This window comes from Cebus imitator, unplaced genomic scaffold (assembly GCF_001604975.1).
Source record: "Cebus imitator isolate Cc_AM_T3 unplaced genomic scaffold, Cebus_imitator-1.0 Scaffold117, whole genome shotgun sequence".
Classification (NCBI taxonomy): domain Eukaryota; kingdom Metazoa; phylum Chordata; class Mammalia; order Primates; family Cebidae; genus Cebus; species Cebus imitator.
The window spans coordinates 6,251,794-6,271,442 of NW_016107432.1; positions in this window are offsets into that span (position 1 = coordinate 6,251,794).

Genomic DNA, 19,649 nt, shown 5'->3' on the forward strand with positions numbered 1-19,649 from the left:
TCCGCGACCTCACCCATCTCCACTCCCTGGGGCCACCTGTGACCAGGCCCTGCCCAGCCTCCAACCTTCACCCCTGTACAGGCCTCGGGCCAGAAAGGACACGTACCACACTCAACACACTCATATTCACACACTCACACCACACTCAACACACACACCACACTCAACACTCTTACACACAGTCACACTCACACCACACTCACCACACTCACCACACTCACACACCACACTCAACACTCAACACACACACCACACTCAACACTCTTACACACATTGACACTCACACCACACTCAACACACTCACATTCATACACTCACACCACACTTAGTCACCACACTTACCACACTCAACACTCTTACACAGTCACACTCACACCACCCTCACCATACTTATACACCATACTCAACACACTTATACACATTCACACACACCACACTCAACACACTCACATTCACACTCACCACACTCAACACTCTTACACACATTCACACACACCACACTCAACACTCTTACATTCACACACTCACACCACACTCAACACACATTCACACACCACACTCAACACACTCACCACACTCACTACACTAAACATACATACCCCCACCACTCACACACAAAACACACCACACACTCACCACATTCACGCTCACACACCTACACCACATTCACACATACCACATTCAATACACCACTCAACACACACACCACACACCACACTCACACATACTCGCACTACATTCAGCACACTTACCACATTCACACCCTCACACCACGCTTATACTATACACATTCACTCACTCACATCACACCCATCACACTCACACTCAACACACTTACACACATTCACACCCTCACACCACGCTTATACTATGCACATTCACACACTCACATCACACCCTTCACACTCACCACACTCAACACATTTACACACATTCACATCCTCACACCACTTACCACACTATACACATCCACACACTCACACACATCACACCCATCACACTCTCCACACTCAACACACTTACACACATTCACACCCTCACACCACTTACCACACTATACACATCCACACACTCACATCACACCCATCACACTCACCACACTCAACACATTTACACACATTCACACCCTCACACCACTTACCACACTATACACATCCACACACTCACATCACACCCATCACACTCACCACACTCAACACATTTACACACATTCACACCCTCACACCACTTACCACACTATACACATCCACACACTCACATCACACCCATCACACTCACCACACTCAACACATTTACACACATTCACACACACCACTCTCAACACACACACCACATGCCGCAGTCACACACATATCACATTCAACACCATAGTCACGCCCTCACCACACTCATCACACTGTACGTACCGCCACCACACTCACACAAAAAACACACCACACACTACACTCACACTCACACTACACTCAGTACACTTACTGCATTCACACCCTCACACCACACTCACACTATACACATTCACACACATCACACCCATCACACTCACCACACTCAACACACACACCACATGCTACATTCACACACACCACACTCAATACACACCCACATCACACTGACAGACACACAGACATGACACCCATGGAAGCCCCAGGGCCTGTGAATGGCAGACACATGCAAAGGAACGGACGTGCCATGTCTCCCTGGCGCGGGGTCGTGCAGGTGGGGGGATTTGACTCTGCGCGGCTTTCTGCCTCCACAGCCAGACACCAGCCTCACCCCAGAGCTGCTCTGCCTTCTAGGAAAGCAGCAGCCACCCCCCCAAACACAAGCCCTGGACGCGACCTGGCTGCTGCGTGCTAGGAGCCGGTGGGTTTTAGCTTCCTCTCCGGAGGGGCTGACTTCTAGACCCGGGCCAGGGCCTGGAAGGAGGTGTGAGCCAGATACAGGGAAATGGGCCTGGGCGGAGACCTCGCAGGCCTGCAAAGGTGCAGGCAGGGGCCCCAAAGCAGGAGACACCCCATAAAAATCCCACTCAGTAGTGCACCTGCCAAATCCTCACTCCCAACATCCCCAGCACTCACTCAGCACCTCCACAGCCTGCATGCTGCAAGAGATCAGCTCAGCAGAGATGCGCTGCCCGGGGAGCCCGTGGCAGCCAGGATGTCCCCAGCTCACTGCCCCTGCCCTGCTACTGGTCCCCTGCTGCGCTCACAGCTGTGCCTCGCACTGCATGGAAACGGAGCCCCGTCCTGCCCAGAGTTACTTGCTCCACACACGCGCTGGCAACGGCCGTCCTGAGGCCCCCACCCTGCTCTGCCTTCTGTGTGAACCCACACGCTTTGCCAAGTTCAGGCCAGAGCTTTCCTTTAAATCCAGGACCCCAACTCGCAGGCAGAGGCTGGCAGTTCTGTGCAAAGCCACCTTAAGACCCCTGATTCCGGGGAGGGAGGGGAGAACCCGGATGTGAAGCTGACAGCTTCACCTGATGATGCATTTGCAGGAAGCCACCCCAGAACCCCCGGGACACCGCAGACAGTGATCATCCATAAACAAGGGAAGCTGAGTGGCCGTCAGGGCAGCAGGTGAAACGTGCAGGCTCGCATAAACACTCCCTGAAAGTGTTTCCTACAAAACCACCCAATCATGGGACGCTCTGACTCCAGGACACTGCCTAGCACCAGCTGAGTCTCACAGGAAGCTGTTACCGCTTTGCGCATGTTTTCAGAGTCACTCACGTAACAAACATTTCTCAAAAGCCTGCCATGGCCAGGACCACGCTCCAGGCTCAGTCATGCGGCCGTGGTGAGGCTCACAGACCCAGGTCTCCCGGGGCTGCTGTGTGAGAGGGGACCGCGACAGTGCGCTGGGGAGGGCACTGCTGGTGGATGTGTCCTCCCGGCAACCAGCGAGGGCCCGGCTCCTGCCTCTACCGAGGCCCGTGCAGAGTAGGCGCTTCAGTAAAGAGACAATTGAATCGATAAAGCTGAATCCATAAAGAAGTAAGTAGAAAATAAACTTCATAGAAACAATGTGCTAGATGTGAACAGAGTAACTCAGACGCAGATCATCAGAACACAGCTGCAGCCCAGAGGCGCCGGCGACCCCACCCTGCATGCGACTCGCTTTCTGTTCTCACGTGGACTCTCTCTCAAGGGCCTCCTCCGCTCCCTGGCAGGGTTGCTGATTTAATAAAAACACACGATGCCCAGTTAAATCTGAATTTCAGGTAAAGCAATAATTTTTTAGTCTAAGTATGTCCCATGCATTACTTGGGATATACTTATATTTAAAATATTCATTGTTTGTCTGGAAATCAAACATAACTGGGCATCCTGAGTCTTACCTGGCAACACTATTTCCTAGCAAGGTCAAGAGGCACTGGGCTGGGGACCGTAGGATGAGATGCAGCCTGAAACTGACTGAGGCTGCCCCCCAGGAAGGGCATGGGCTGTTGCCCACTACCCCGCCCCGCTCCTGGACCCCCTTCCCCCAGGCCCCTCGGTTACCTCGCTCTCTCCTTCCTCCCTTGGCTCTCACATCCCTCTGGGAAGGCCGGTCCTTACCCAAAGCCCCCCAGCACCCAGGCTCCATTCCCTGGCCCTCTCCTTCCTCTGCGCAGCACTGCATCCCCTGGCTTAGGAGGCGATGGGCCCCACCCCACAACACACACACACACACACACACACACACACACACAATACACATCACAGGGCAGGACTTCTGGCCATTTTGTTTACAGCTGTATCCCCAGGACCTAAAACAGGGCCAGCACCTTGCCAGAGCTTAAAACCCATTTGGGAAATGGAGACAGTGGGGTGGGTTGACGGGAACAGAAAGCAGGTTCCTGACCCTGCAAAGAAGAGGGGCCGTGACGAGCAGCCTCAGAAAGTGCCATGAACAAAACGGGCCCTGTGGATCTGAAGGTCAGGCTGATGCCTCCCCTCGGTTCCCACAGGCACGTGCGCCGCAAAAACGGAATTCTCGTTCCCTCCCCTGCACGGTGCCCACCCACTTCAGCAAGTGGCACCACAGCCCTCGCTGGTTCTGGGGTAGAGCCCTCTGCACCCCGGAGCCCTCCCTGCCTACCTGACACGGCATCTCCAAGCCAGCATTCCTACCCTCTTCCCTCCCTGCTGCAGGCCCGGGACCAGGCCACGGAGCATCAGCTTCCCAAAGAGTTGAGGTTTTTGCAGAAGCCAAGGAAAGTGCCCAGTAGCCAATGGCTCTGCAAAGGTCCCTGCAGGGGGGTGCCGCTGGGGCCTGACCCCTCTAGAAGAGCAGGCCAGAGGAAATCAAAGGGCGAGTGATCCCCGCATGGACTCCGTCTCTCCGGGTTGTAAAACGCTCTCATTGGCGTTATTTTTAGTTCAGCCTCACCACAGTGAGCTGGGCAGGACTATTTCCATGTCACACTGGGTGTGGAGGCCACTCACAAACCCGAGGCCAGCAGCCCCCTCGATCGAGATGCAGGTCCCAGGCCCCCAACCCAGCAGGTCCCAGCTGGGACACACATGGCGGGTGAGGCCTGCAGGCAACACGGAGGAAGAGAATGGCAGTGCCCGCTGCTCTGAAAAGTTGGCAGATGACTGCATCCACAGTAAAAGATGAAGTTAAAATACTGAACCAAAAAACACCAAAGGTTTTCATACAGAAATCCCTGTGGATGCTAAACTTTCACCAGGTCCTTGAAAAGGCAGCTATGTTGACTTCAATCAGTGTTCGGAGTGCGTTCGCACACAAAGGTGAAAGTGTGTGGCGTTCTGCGCCCACAGTAGGTTCTTCTGTCCGCCCAGCTCTCCTGCCCTGTGGGGAAAGCCATGCCTTTCCGGCAGCCCGCTTCTCCACCCTTACCCTGGGACCTGCCCCGAGCTTCCCAACTAACCCACTATCTGCTCAGCTCCTTGACTGGTTCGTGGGGGCCTGGCCAGCAACCTGGGTCTGAAAGAGTATCTCTTAGAATCTGCTGCACAGGCCCGGGAAGCGGTGGGGTGGGGGGCTTGCTCTGCTCTGGGATCTGAGTCCTGAGGGCCGCAGAGACCCTGCTTACTGGCAGTCAGCTTCCCCAGCGGCGTGGAGAATTGCAAAATGAAGCCAAGGCCGAGAGGACCGCAGACCCAGGAGGCGGAGAGAGAGGCGGGAAACAGCCCCAGGCCCCAGTTCCCACAGAGCCCACAGCCAGCCCGAGCCCGGGATGTCCCAGTCACCTGAGCGTCAGTCCCCCTCTACTGGAGCTGCCGTCAGCTGCTTTTGGTGGCCTGCATTTGCAACCTCTGCCAAAAATGTCCAAAAACCAGCTGCCTGGGGGGCTTGCTTGAGAATACTTCAGTGGACTGGGCTCCACAGAACTGAATTCCAGCACTAGCTTTATAACTAACCGCCCAGGGGATCTTAGCCAGGGCACTGCGGCTTCTTGTGACACAGTTTCCCCACTATAAAAAGATTAAATGACAGAGATGAGAGCACATTAAAGTCAAAAGCATTGTGCAGGTGAATGCGTTGGCGTCTCCACACCCAATGGTCTCTCCCTCCAGACTGAGGCGCCTTAAGAACAGGAATCTCGCCCCCCTCACCTCCTAACCCTCCACACCTAACACCAGCCCTGGCCCTCAAAGAGTGCTTTTGAAGAAACCTGGGTGGATGTAAACCCCAAAGGATTGAAAGTGGGTCTCACAGAAACACGTGAACGCCCACGTGGATTGTAGGATTCTTCACAATAGCTGAGAGGGGGCGGCAAGGCTGGGCGCGGTGGCTCATGCCTGTGATCCCAGCACTTTGGGAGGCCGAGGTGGGCGGATCACTTGACACCAGGAGTTTAAGACCAGCCTGGCCAGCGTGGTGAAACCCCATGTCTACTAAAAATACAAAAATTAGCCAAGCGTGGTGGTGGGCGCCTGTAGTCCCAGCTACTTGGGAGGCTGAGACAGGAGAATCACTTGAACCCAGGAGGTGGAGATTGCGGTGAGCCAAGATCATGCCACTGCTCTCCAGCCCGGGCAACAGAGCCAGACTCGGTCTCAAAAAAAATAAAAATAAAAATAAAAAAAGAAAGGTGGTTTTAAGCCAGCGTCCATCAACGTGTGACTGTATAAACAAAATGTGGTGTGTGTGCATATATGCATACATATATGATGTGGTGTGTACGGATGTCATGATATATGTATATGTACACACTCGGTGGAATATTATGCAGCCTTAAAAGAAGAAAATTCTGGCCGGGCGTGGTGGCTCACGCCTGTAATCCCAGCACTTTGGGAGGCAGAGGCAGGCGGATCACGGGGTCAGGAGTTCAAGACCAGCCTGACCAACATGGTGAATCTCCGTCTCTACTAAAAATACAAAAATTAGCTGGATGTGGTGGCTTACACCTGTAGTCCCAGCTGCTCAGGAGGCTGAGGCACAAGAATCACTTGAACCCGAAGGCAGAGGCTGCAGTGAGCTGAGATCACACCACTGCACTCCAGCCCAGGTGACAGACCAAGACTCTGTCTCAAAAAAAAAAAAAGAAGAAGAAAATTCTGACGCATGCTACAGCATGGACAGCATGACGTTGAGGACATTACGCTAAGAGAAATGAGCTGTCACAAAGGACACATGCTGTGATCCCGCTGACATGAGGCCTCTAGGCAGTCAGATTCACAGAGCAGAAAGTAGAATGCTGAGTGCCAGGGGCTGGGAGGGGGGATGGGGAGTTGTTGGTTTTTTTGGGGTTTTGGGACAGAGTCTCGCCTGTCACCCAGGCTACAGTTCAGTAGCTTGATCTCAGCTCACTGCATCCTCTGCCTCCCAGGTTCAAGTGATTCTCCTGCCTCAGCCTCCCGAGTAGCTGGAACTACAAGTGCCCGCCACCATGGCTGCCTAATTTTTGTATTTTTTGTAAAGACTGGGTTTCATCATGTTGGCCAGGCTGGTCTCAAACTCCTGAACTCAAGTTTGAGGTGATTCGCCTGCCTCAGCCTCCCAGAGTGCTGGGATTACCGGCGTGAGCCACCGCCCCCCAGCCTGGGGAGTTGTGATTTCATAGGGACAGCATTTCAGTTTGGGAAGACGGAGAGAGTTCTAGAGTTCAATGGTGCTGATCACTGCATAGCATCGTGGATGCATTATTTTCACCGAACTATACACTTACAAATGGTTAAGACGGTAAACTTAATGTGTTTTGCCGCAATCTAAAACAGAAACCTAGAAAGCACAGACTTGAAATACACGGCATGGGAAACGCAAGGCAACTTCAGTAAACAAAGCTGGGAAGCCCGACGTGCACGGCTTATTCGCCATGGAAACTGCTCTTGGCATCATGACAGGAATCCTTCGGCCTTTGCAAAAAACTAGTCACGACTCAAGCCAGCTCAGCGAAATACCTCCCTCGCTTTGAAACCACAGCTGTGGACCCAGCGGCGCTGCCCCAGTGTTCACCCTCACCGCGCCAGGCGATGAGATCGCTCAGCCCTCACGAAGGCAGCGAGGTGCAGCCATTCTCCTCCCTACCATAAGTGTGACACCAGTGGGGCCACAATAGTGCCCGTGACTTGCCAAGAACACGCAGCCGGTGAGTGGAGGCAGGCCAGGACAGGACCAGCCTCCCCAGACAAGCCTCCTTGCCTTCTAGCTGTTTCTGCACTTGCAGAGGTTACAGTGTTAACAACAGCAGTCTCTGATGTTCAGAGCAAGCCCTTCCACGTGATATTTTATCAACGTATACGTGGTTCTGAGGCTGGAGACGGGACGTGACTCCAGAGGCGGGGCTTGGACACAAGACCAGAGTGAGGACTAGTTAAAATACTGCCAGGCCAAAGCAGCCTTCAGTCAGGCATGCCCGCCGGGACGCTATACCAACTAACCATTGCCATGGCAACATCCGGGTGTTACGGCCCCTTTCCATGGCAATGACTCATGATTACTACCCCTTCCCTAGAAATTTCTGCATGAACTGCCCCCTAATCTGTATGCAATTAAAAGTGGGCATAGGGTGGGGGCAGTGGCTCATGCCTGCAATCCCAGCACCTTGGGAGGCCAAGGAGGGTGTATCATGAGGTCAGGAGTTCAAGACCAGTGTGGCCAAGATGGTGAAACCCTGCCTTTACTAAAAATACAAAAATTAGCCAGGCACAGTGGCAGACACTTGTAAGCCTAGCTACTCAGGAGGCTGAGGCAGGAGAATCACTTGAACCCAGGGGGCGGAGGTTGCAGTGAGCCGAGATGGCACCACTGCACTCCAGCCTGAGTGACAGAGTGAGACTCCATCTCAAAAAAAAAGAAAAGGGACAGGGGAGTGGCTCACGCCTGTAATCCCACCACTTTGGGAGGCCAAGGCAGGTAGATCACTAGGTCAGGAGCTCGATACCAGCATGGCCAACATGACGAAACCCTGTCTCTATTAGAAATACAAAAATTAGCCGGGCGCGGTGGCTCACGCCTGTAATCCCAGCACTTTGGGAGGCCGAGGCAGGTGGATCACGAGGTCAAGAGATCGAGACTACCCTGGTCAACATGGTGAAACCCCGTCTCTACTAAAAATACAAAAAATTAGCTGGGCATGGTGGCACGTGCTTGTGATCCCAGCTACTCAGGAGGCTGAGGCAGAATTGCCTGAACCCAGGAGGCGGAGGTTGCGGTGAGCCGAGATCACGCCATTGCACTCCAGCCTGGGTAACAAGAGCGAAACTCCGTCTCAAAAAAAAAAAAAAAAAAGAAATACAAAAATTAGCCGGGCTTGGTGGCACACACCTTTAATCCCAGCTACTTGGGAGGCTGAGGCAGGAGAATCACCTGAACCCAGGGGGCAGAGGTTGTAGTGAGCCGAGATTGTGCCGTTGCACTCCAGCCTGGGAGATGAGAGCAAGACTCGGTCTCAAGAAAAAAAAAAAAAGGGGGTGTAAATACGGCTGCTACTTTGTGCCCACGGAGTAGCCCTGTTCTGCGGGAGCAGTCAGGGAGCTGTAACACTGCCATGTCAGTAAAACTGTTCTCTGCTACCTCTGGCTTGTCCTTGAAGTATTTCCTGAACAAAGCCAAGAAGCTTTGCAGGCCAAGCTCCACTTTGGGGCTCACCTGCCCTACATCGGTTTCACTTTCTTCAATGCATGTGTTTTAGTTCTGCAATCTAAAAAAATGTTTCAACAGGAACATTCATTTACACAAGGAGGTAGGATTCAACAAGGCAACAATCACAAAGATCTTACATAGCCACTGTCCGGCTTGGTCTTCAAAGCAACCTGGCAGATACATATTGGCCCATTTTGGAGACAGGGATAGAGTACAGATGACATTTACTTCCCTGTCCAACTAAAAAGTAATACATTGACACGAACCCAGGGCCTGCACCCCCAGGTTCAGCAAAGCCCAGAGCTCAGCAGCTGCACCTCCGCGTTCTGCGAGCCAGGGCCTCCTCCCCACACCCGGTGGCCTCTCCACCTCCATGCTCCTTCCACACCCGGATCATCACACACCCCTGGCACCCTGCTTTGGAATTGGAATGACCTCCTACATAAAGGCAGGGTGGTGGCTCATCCACCTCTGAACGCTGAGCACCTGACACTGAAACCAGGGGCTTAACTCTATGCTGAAGGAGCAGAGGTAAGAAAGGGGGAGGGAGGAAGAAAAAAGCAGAGGTTGGGGGACAGTTGTCGGCACAGGGACCTGAGAGAGACCGCCTGGCCAGAGGATCCCAGCAGGGCCGTTGCCTTTTCCAGGAATCCCTCACGATTTCGTGTCATGGCTGTTGCAGAAGCATCCAGGATAGCATCAGAGTCAAACAACAATTGTCTGTGAACGACACAATGACAAAGCAGCCAAGGGTGAAGATGTGACCAGAGTTCTCTCGGCCGGGCCTGGTGGCTCACGCTTGTAGTCCCAGTACTTTGGGAGGCTAAGGTGGGCGGATCACCTGAGCTCAGGAGTTCAAGACCAGCCTGGCCAACATGATGAAACCCCGTCTCAAGTAAAAATACAAAAAATGAGCTGGGGGTAGTGGCACATGCCTATAATCCCAGCTACGCAAGAGGCTGAAGCAGGAGAATCACCTGAACCTGGGAGGCAGAGGTTGCAGTGAGCAGAGATTGAGCCACTGCACTCCAGCCTGGGCGACAGAGCGAGACTCCATCTCGAAAAAAAAACAAAAGTTCTCTCTGCCCAGAGCCTGTCACCTGTGTCTGTGCAGGGCACCTGGCATGCCGGGGAGCTGCCACCTCTAGGACCAGCCCCCAGGCTGTGATGGGCAGGACTATCCCCAGCTTTCTTGGCGCTGGGCAGGGCAGCTCCAAGACAGGTTCCACACCGTCTCCCAGTGGGAGTGAGCCCAGTGACCGCGGTGGTCACCTGCCCTGGAGAAGTCCCCTTGCTCGGCTTCCTCCCTGTCCCCCTCTTATTCCTCCATTTACCTCCCAGCACTTCCCGGGATCTTCTCCCAGGTAACCTACTTGCACGCAAAGCTATCCAGGTTGGCTTTTGGAAACCCAAAGACAAGAAGCCAGGCCCTCTCTGGGGCCTGGAAGTTGAGCAAGAAATAGGCCTTTGCTTCGAGCCCCTGGTTAGAGGTTGGAGTCACCTGTGGTGGCAGCATGACTTACGGAGCTGGGGTTAGGAGTCCCATTTGGACAAGGCCCAGAGAGGCAGAAGAGGTCGCCTAAGGCCACAGGCTGGGAAATGGCAGGCTGGGATGGCCCTGGGAGCTGTCTCACTCCAGAGCGCAAGCTCTTAGCCACCTACTCCGCTGCAGGAAAGAGGGAGGGCGGGAGGACAGCGCAGGCTCCCTGCAGCTCACGCCTCACAGCAGGGACCAGGCTGTGGCCTGTGGGGGGGACTCTGGCTGCACCATGAGCTGGCCAAGAGCACGCAAGCCTGCCCAGCCCCTCCGTGCCCTCGGGCCTCTGCTGGCTGTCATTTCCTGCCCCTGCCGTCAGAGCTGGGGACACAGCCCTCTCCTTGGCAGGGTCTAGAAGAAACAGCGATGCTCAGAGTCTCCCAGCACAGCAGCACCCCGTTCTCGGGCATCTCCGGAGAAAGCGGGCTGCCCTCTGCACACAAGCACCCCACTGAAAATGGCCTTGGTACCCCCTCTTCGGGCCTTCCTGGGGGCCCGGCTCTGTCTGTGGTGGGGTCGGGAGGGAGGTGGAGGGCTGCATCTTTGCTCGGACCCTCCTTGGTTGGGCGGAAGGAGCCTCACCAGTGGCTTGGGGTTTGCTTTCCAGAGGCAGTGGTTTCCCTGGCAGCTTAGCACAGCCCCCCACATCTTTCTCGGGAGCCATCGGCAGGACTGGCAGGATCTCGTTTCTGCAAATGGCCGATCCCAGTGTGCGCTTCTTGCCTCACTGACTTCCTCTTGGTGCTGAAGGGGTGCAGCCCTGACTGTGCTCTGATAATATTTTGATTTATAAAATGTGCCTGGGTTATAAACCGTCAGAAACTGCTGACCCTCAGTGTGAAGGCTAAGTGATAGCACAACTCACACCAGCACTACTGCAATTTTCCTCTCCGTTACTGAAGCAAAAAGCCCAACTTGCACTGCATCCTGGGGGTTAGTCACTTGCAACGCTGGGGAGAAGGCGGAAGGGGAGCTTTCTGAAGAAGACCCCAGCTTTACAAACGCCTCCGCTTCCTCTGCATGGCAAACGGCAGCTTCACATGACTGAACTACATTCTTGCCATCTTTCTCCCACAGAACCACAAGATTTTGCAGATGAGGAAACTGAGGCTCACATCAAATAAGTAATTTCTCCTTGGCCACACAGCTAAACAGAGCCTGTTTCAAGTAAAGCGACCAACCCAGCCCTCTCACCGCCATCGGAATTGCCTCCTCCAGACTCAGAAATTTGCCAAATTGAGAAGCTGGAAGTGCAGCAGGAGCCTAGCCCAAGACTGCATGCCCACCCTTAGAACCTGGGACTGCACAGGAGCTGCACTGCCATCAGATCCTAAGACCTCCTGTGGCACATGGTGGAAGAGACTTGGGGCAACCAGAAAACCCTCAAGAGACCGGGACTTAGACATTCAAAGAAAGGGAAGGGCAGAAGTGAAAGAAGGACAGGATGGCTCAGCTAAATGAAATAATAAACATGAGACTAGAGAGAGCACGTTCCCACAAAGACTTGGCAACAAAATGTGCTGGACTCAGGCAACCTTCCACCCATCCACCCTTCCATCCCTCCATTCACCATCCATCTTTCCATTCCTTCATCCATCTATCCTTCCAACCACCCACTCACCAACCCATTCATCCATCATCCATCCATCATCTGTCCATCCATCCATCCACTCATCCATCATCCATGCATTTATCCATCTAATATCCCTCCATCCTTCCATCCATCCATCCACCATCCATCTACACATTCCTTCATCATCCATCCTTCCATCTACCCACCAACCAACTCACCCACCCATCATCCACCCATCTCCCATCCATCTATCCAGCCCCTGCCGTGGGCTCCCCAACCACAGAGCATGGCTGGGTACCAGGACTCTGCTGCAGGTTCTGGAGGAGCCAAGGAAGTCGAGGCATTCACTGCCACACCTACTAACAAGCCTCTTGACAGCCTGACCCCCCAGAAATCACCTTCTCCCAGGTCTTCCTTGGCCACACCATCCCCCAGGGATGGTGTCCCTCTCTGTCTCTGCCCCAGCCCATGTCCAGCCCTCCTGGTTCTAGCTCCTCCTCTGCAGGGCCCCCAACATCGGGCCATAGCCATGGCCTCATCAGGCAGCTGGGCACACACACCCCTCCCTGCTCAGAAACCAGCTTTCATCAATTGAATCCAGCTCAACTCTTATTAGTCCAGCACCTGCTAGGTGCCAGATGCTGCATCAATGCTAGGGATACACAGAGAAACAGAGTCCTCAGCCTCGGGGACCCTGTAGTCTGAGGGTCAGGGTTGGAATGAACCCACAGAAAGGGCCAGGCATGGCATGTGATGGGCCACTCTGCAGAGGAGGTCGGTTAGAAACTAACGGTGACAGTAAGCGCCTTGAGGGCAGGGGCAGGCTCATCCTCCTGTCCCCTCCAGGCCCCTCCACAGGGGTATCCAGCCCAGAGTGGCCCCATCCTAGGCTCAGCACTAGCTCAGAGCTGTCCCCAGGGTGCAGTAATTCCAGGGACTGGCAGCCTCTGTGCACATGGGCAACAGGGCTCTGGAAGCCCCCATGTGGCCCCAGAAGAGACACAGGTGCTGATTGGGAGACCCAAGGACTTGGGTACAGAGCCCTCTGCTCCACACCCTGAGATAGTCCCTGCATCTCGTTACTTGATTTTCTACAAAATTAGAAATTTGCTCTATAAATGTCTCCTATTTTGCATTTTTGGAAAGTATAACCCATGGTGTGTTCTGGCTGATATAGAATGTTCCCACACAGGCCTGCAGCATGCACTTAGCTGCTTCTCTCTGGCTGATGTCCAGGTGTCGTATTCCACCGGTTTCACGCTGCTGAGAAAGACATACCCAAGATGGGGCAAGTTACAAAAGAAAGAGGTTTATTGGACTGACAGTTCCACGTGGCTGGGGAGGCCTCATAATCATGGCGGAAAGTGAAAGGCACTTCCTACATGGCGGCGGCAAGAGAGAGAACTTGTGCAGGGAAACTCCCATTTTTAAAACCATCAGATCTCATGACACTCATTCACTGTAATGAAAACAGCACAGGAAAGACCCACCCCCATAAATACAGTCACCTCTCACCAGGTTCCTCCCAGGACACATGGAAATTGTCGGAGTTACAATTCAAGATGAGATTTGGGTAGGGACACAGCCAAACCGTATCAGGTGTTTTGTTTTGTTTTGTTTCTCCTGTTGAGATGGCCTCAGGGCACGGGAAGCATCCTGGCCCCCACCGAAGTGCCATGCCCTGGAGGCTGAGCTGCTCTGGGATCTGGCAGCATCTGGCTCCTGCCTTGTGGTTTCCCATCCAGTGACAGGAGCCCCATGGCCGACCTCCTGCCCTCACCCCCATCCCCAGTTAACAGAAGGAGTGAAGGGAGTCAGGGAAAGGCCTGGGTGCCAGGGCAAGCTGGAAGCAAGGTCTGCTCCCTTGGAGCCTAGAGCAGAAGCAAATGATTTGTATCTGCCAAGGGCTCTGACAACTAGGAGGGAGAGGGTCCCCCCCAGGGCACGCACCAAGGGTCTTGGCCCCTCCTGATAGCTGCCTCCACCTTCCGCCTAACCCTGCTCAGGGGACAGAGAGCTGGGGTGGAGGTCACAGTCAGAGACACGTTGAGGCTGCTTCTTTACTCATATATTGGGGTGAAATATTCTGTTTTCATCCAGCATGATCTTCTCATGAGATGTCAAAATCCTGGGAGCCAGTTCTGAGTAGTAGATCCGTAAGTGCACAGTGATTACTAAATTAAGGAGGTAGCAGCCCCTCTGGACTGGATTCTGCTTGGCCAGTGGCATGGGTGGGTGCACCTGCTTCAGTAAAACTTCTGTTCTGCCAGCCTAGGGCTTCCGTCTTTATGGGGAGGAGACACCCGCGTGGGGAGACAGGAGCAGGCTTGGTATAGCAAGAGCCCAGAGTAGGGTAGGGATTGGGGCCTGGCAAGTGGTGCCTGGAGATGGAGTCATTCATTCATTCATTCCCTCCCTCACCAGGTGGGCAGCACCTACACCTGACAGGTTCTGTCTAGACACCAGGGACACAACAGTAGCCAAGTCCCCACCCTCATGAGCTGCTGCTCCAGTGAGGGAGGAAAAGACAGTAAGCCTGTGCCAGATACAAAATTCAGCCCCTGATGAAAAGGAGGGAAAGCAGGCCCGGGTCCCAGAAATCGTCTAACACCTGCAGGGTTTGGACTGGCCCTGGTTGAAGCGGGGGCACGGATGGCTGGAAACAGGAGAGGGCCAGTTCCACCTGCGCCCTAAAAGCCCTCTCTGGAAGGGATGGATGGAGGCAGGTTGGAGGGAGGTGCCGAGGCCAGGCAGGAGGCTGCCGTAATAACCCAAGGAGAGAGGCTGATGGGCTGGCCCTGGTGGCTCGGCGGGGCAGAGAGGAGGGCTGGGCAGAGGAAGCAGCCAGGGCTGGGGGCCAGTGGGCACTGCTGCACACCCACACCAGGGAGCAGGCAGTGAGTTGGCCCTCGAAGTCAGACACCCCCACTGCTGCTGCCAGGGGACAGGCTGGAAAGCAGAGTATCTTCCTGCTGCCCCTGGAAAACCCCATGTTAAAGGTCAAGGTTTTGGGCAGAAAAATTCACCAAGAACAAGGATCCGGGGTAAGGTGGAGGGGGAGAACCAGGAAAATGATTGCCTCTGCTGGGTGGATCCCATGCTGCTTTAAATAAGGGGCTGAAATGCGCATGATTCTGTTAGGAGATGGGAGATCTGCCTACAGTCACCGTCAGTCCTGGGATGGGGGTGTCCACAGGGGTCACGCTGTTTTAAAGAGGGGAGGACGAGGGCCGAGGCGGGGTGGGGGTGGCTGGAGCAGAACCCAATGGGATGGGCAGAAAGGACTGTGTGCCTCTCAGGCACTGCGCTGCACGTCGGGAGTCCAAGGCTGGAGAGGAAACGCCCCTCTTGTGGCCCTGGGAACCCCAGCGATGGTGCCGTTCTCCCCTTCATTGTCAACAGGACAGGCGCTGTTCTCACCCTACACTGAGTGAGGCATGCCATCCTCTCTCCCACTCTGCCAGGGAGGAGCCATTCCCCCCCATTTACAGATGAGGAAACTGAGGCCCAGACTACTTAAATAACTTGTCCAAGTTGTGGTTTGTGAGCCACAGACCTGGGACCCAACCTCGACCCACCCTGGAGCCGGTCAGCGCAACCCCTGCCATCTAGGCTCAGAGGCAACAGGGCAGCCTGCGCGGGCTATCTCCGCCCCAGAGTCCAAAGAGGCGTGTCCACATCTCCGCATCAGATTGGCGAGTCCTGAGTGGAACCCCAGCATGTCCACGAGATTCAGGGGAGACTCTGTTATGACCACACGTGCACACACACACACCACACACAGGCTCAAAACCAGAGAAGCGAAGCAGTAGCTCAGCCACCGAGTGGCCACGAAGGTGTCTCCGCTGGGGATACGGTTGGAGTTAGCCGCACACTTCCCCGTGGATTGAAGGCTGAGGCTAAGAGGGAAGGGAGTTTGGCTGGGAAAAGAATGAGGGCTGGTAGGGAGCACCAGGAAGCCACTCCCTCTCCTGGGACACCAGGTCCCAGGATTGCCTGAAGCCCAGGGCCACAGCTGCCCTCTCCATGGCATTCCCCAGCCCTGGAACAGCAAACCCTCTGCCCACCTCCCCTGGATCCTATGCTGGCCCCTCTTGGGCTCCCATCAGGGGACAGCCCCTTGTCTCCAAGCACCCACCAGCGGCCACACCAGATCCACTGAGGCACTGGTGTCTCGGAGAGCTGGCCAGACACTGCACACAGGAGAGGTAGTCTTCTCAGGGCCAGGGCCTTCTCGGGGACAGAGGGGCATTTAAGAGGAAAGGAAATCCACTCTGAGCTATAGAATGAAAACAGGGGCAGCTGTACACCCCACGCAGGGAGCCCCAGGCTGGGCACTGTCCTGGAGGGTCAAATGCTCAGCCCTCATATCTACCTTGGTGCCCACAAGCCCAAAAGAGGGCTGGCCAGAGGAGGGCAGTGAATGTCCTCAGATCAGAGTACAGGTATTGATCGACTTACAACCTATGCAACTTATGACCATTCGACTTTACAACCACAATCACCAGCCACGACTGCTCCGCGTCTGGCAGCGCAAACGTTGCCCAGCTGGGCGTACGACAGTGCGGACCAGCTTCCGGCAGCACTACCATCCCCGCGTGCACCATTTCAACTGTTATCCCAGACTCGGTACAGCAATTTGTGTTTTGCGTCTTGGATATTTTTCATCAAACCCCTCCCAATAAACTTCTTATATTTCAAAGCAATGGACCCAAACATCGAACGATTTCAAGGATTGAATGGATGGCGCACGATGTGTTTCGTTCATACCGTGAAATTTATGAAGAAAAAAAGAAACATACAATTCAGACAAAGCTCACCGTGTTTATGAAAAAACCAACTCCGGTAACCCCAACCGCTGCCTCAGATGACGACATCAACGATCCACAGCCAAGCACCAGCGGCCAATAAAATGTTTCGTACATGTTTATATATTTTGATATGTTTTACAATTGGGAAAATGTTACCTATGGTATTTTTTACACCTGTATTTTGTATTTTTGTATGCACCTGTGTTTTGTAATTTTGTATGTTTTGCAAATATTAAACCAGTTGTGCTGGTAATGCAGTGTTTTACTTAAACCTGACGAATGTAAAAATAAGAAACAAAATGGTGTAGAGATGATACAAATGGCATAAAATGAACAAAGAAAATTAGGATATATGACAATAATGAAAGAAAATTATGATAAAATATGACTTAAAGATTTTTATAACATCATTTCACAGTACTGTACATATAGCCTACTCAACTTACGACGAAATCGTGTCACGACCGGTCTGTCGGAACCAATCGTGGTCGTAAGTCGAGCACTAGCTGTAGAGATGATGGGTTCCTTAAGAGCCAGGCCAGCAGGAATGCAGATGGGGCCCTGAGGGATCATATATGGGGATGTGTATCTGATCATCATCTTCGCTAGCTCCTAGGTTCATCAGCCTGGGGTGCTCAGGCCCAGAGTGAGGGGTTCTGTCCCAGGCACACAGCAATGTCTCCAGCTGCTGGCCTCAAGCCCAGGAGTGGGTGATGTGCGAAGGGGGATTTTTTGTTTTTTTTTTTTTTTTTTTTTGAGGCAGAGTTTCGCTCTTGTTGCCTGGGCTGGAGTACAATGGTGCAATCTCGGCTCACTGTAACCTCTGCCTCCCAAGTTCAAGCAATTCTGCCTCAGCCTGCCAAGTAGCTGGGATTACAGGCATGTGCCACCACACCCAGCTAATTTTGTATTTTTTTTTAGTACAGATGGGGTTTCACCATGTTGGTCAGACTGGTCCCGAACTCAAGTGATCCACCCTCCTTGGCCTCCCAAAGTGCTGGAATTACGGGCATGAGCCACCGTGTCCGGCCAACAAAGGGGAATTTTTTTTTCTTTTTTGAGACGGGTCTCCCTCTGTTGCCCATGCTGGAGTGCAGTGCTGCAATGTGGGCTCACCCGCAGCCTTGACCTCCAGGGCTCGGCTGATTCTTCCACCTCAGCCTATTGAGCAGCTGGGACTATAGGCATGTGCCATAACATCCAACTAACTTTTGTACTTTTAGTAGAGAGGGGCTTTCATCACATTACCCAGGCTGGTCTCGAACTCCTAGACTGAAGAAACCTGCCCATCTTGGCCTCCCAAAGTGCTGGGATTATACGGGTGAGCCACCACACCAAGCCAGACCCCAACCCAACGTCTGCTCCACAGGATCAGAGACAGCGGGGTTCCCACCAGCCCAGGCTGAATCCAGAGCCCCAGAAAGCGGATAATTTAGGGCACACATACTCACATATTTTCCTCAAAACATTCATGAGCCAACAAGTGCAAATGTTTCACCCAGTGGCACAAAACAGTCAAAACTCGGCCAGCTGCAGTGGTTCACACCTATAATCCCAGCATTTTGGGAGGCCGAGGTGGGTGGATCACCTGAGGTCAGGAGTTCCAGACCAGCCTGGCCAACGTGGTGAAACCCCATCTCTACTAAAAGTTACAAAAATTTTAGCGGGGCATGGTGGTGTGAGCCTGTGATCCCAGCTACTTGGGAGGCTGAGGCAGGAGAATCGCTTGTACCCAGGAGGCGGAGGCTGCAGTGAGCCAAGATCACACCATTGCGCTCCAGCCTGGGAAACAGAGCGAGACTCTGTCTCAAAAAAAAAAAATCAGTCAAAACTCCTGCTCTGCCTGGGCTGTCTGAAGACAAATCTCCCAAGGCCACCAGCCCCTGTCACGGGCAGGACGTAGCTACCACAGGGTGTCTTCCTTCCCAGTGGGAATAAAAAACAGGGACAAGAATCTCCACCTTCTCCAGCTAAGGAGCATATTGTACACAATTTGTTGCATTGATTTTTTTTCAGAAACGTAAGGAGTGTGTGCAAGATGTTTCCAAAAACAAAGTCAGAACGGGGGAATGTATTCCAATGCTGTCTCTTGGCTGAACTCTTCGCAGAGTCAGGGAAGGCACGTGGTGGCTCCCAGCCGAACACCATGTGCTGGCTCAAGGCCAAGCCCAGCAAGCCACGTTCATCACCTGGAAGCAAACCACTTGCTTCCAGACAGGGCCAGACACCTGGCAAGTGGGCCCAATGGGTCCCATAATTCAAGGCTGGCGTGGAGGAGGTGAAGGCAGGGAGGGCCCGGAGAGAAGACTGGACTCTGAGGGGGTCAGGGGCTTGAAGGAGGCCCCTCTGCAGCTCGGTCATTACCACAGCTTGTCAGGAATCAAAACAGTATAGGAGGGCGGCCGGGCGCGGTGGCTCACATCTATAATCCCAATACTTTGGGATGCCGAGAAGGGCAGATCACTTGAGGTCAAGAGTTGGAGACCAGCTTGGCCAACATGATAAAACCCCATCTCTACCAAAAATACAAAAATAAGCCGGGCCTGGTGGCGTGTCCCTGTAATCCCAGCTACTCGGGAGGCTGAGACAGGAGAATCACTTGAACCCAAGAGGCGGAGGTTGCAGTGAGCCAAGATCATGCCACTGTGCTTCATCCTGGGTGACAGAGTGAGACTGTCTCAAAAAAAAA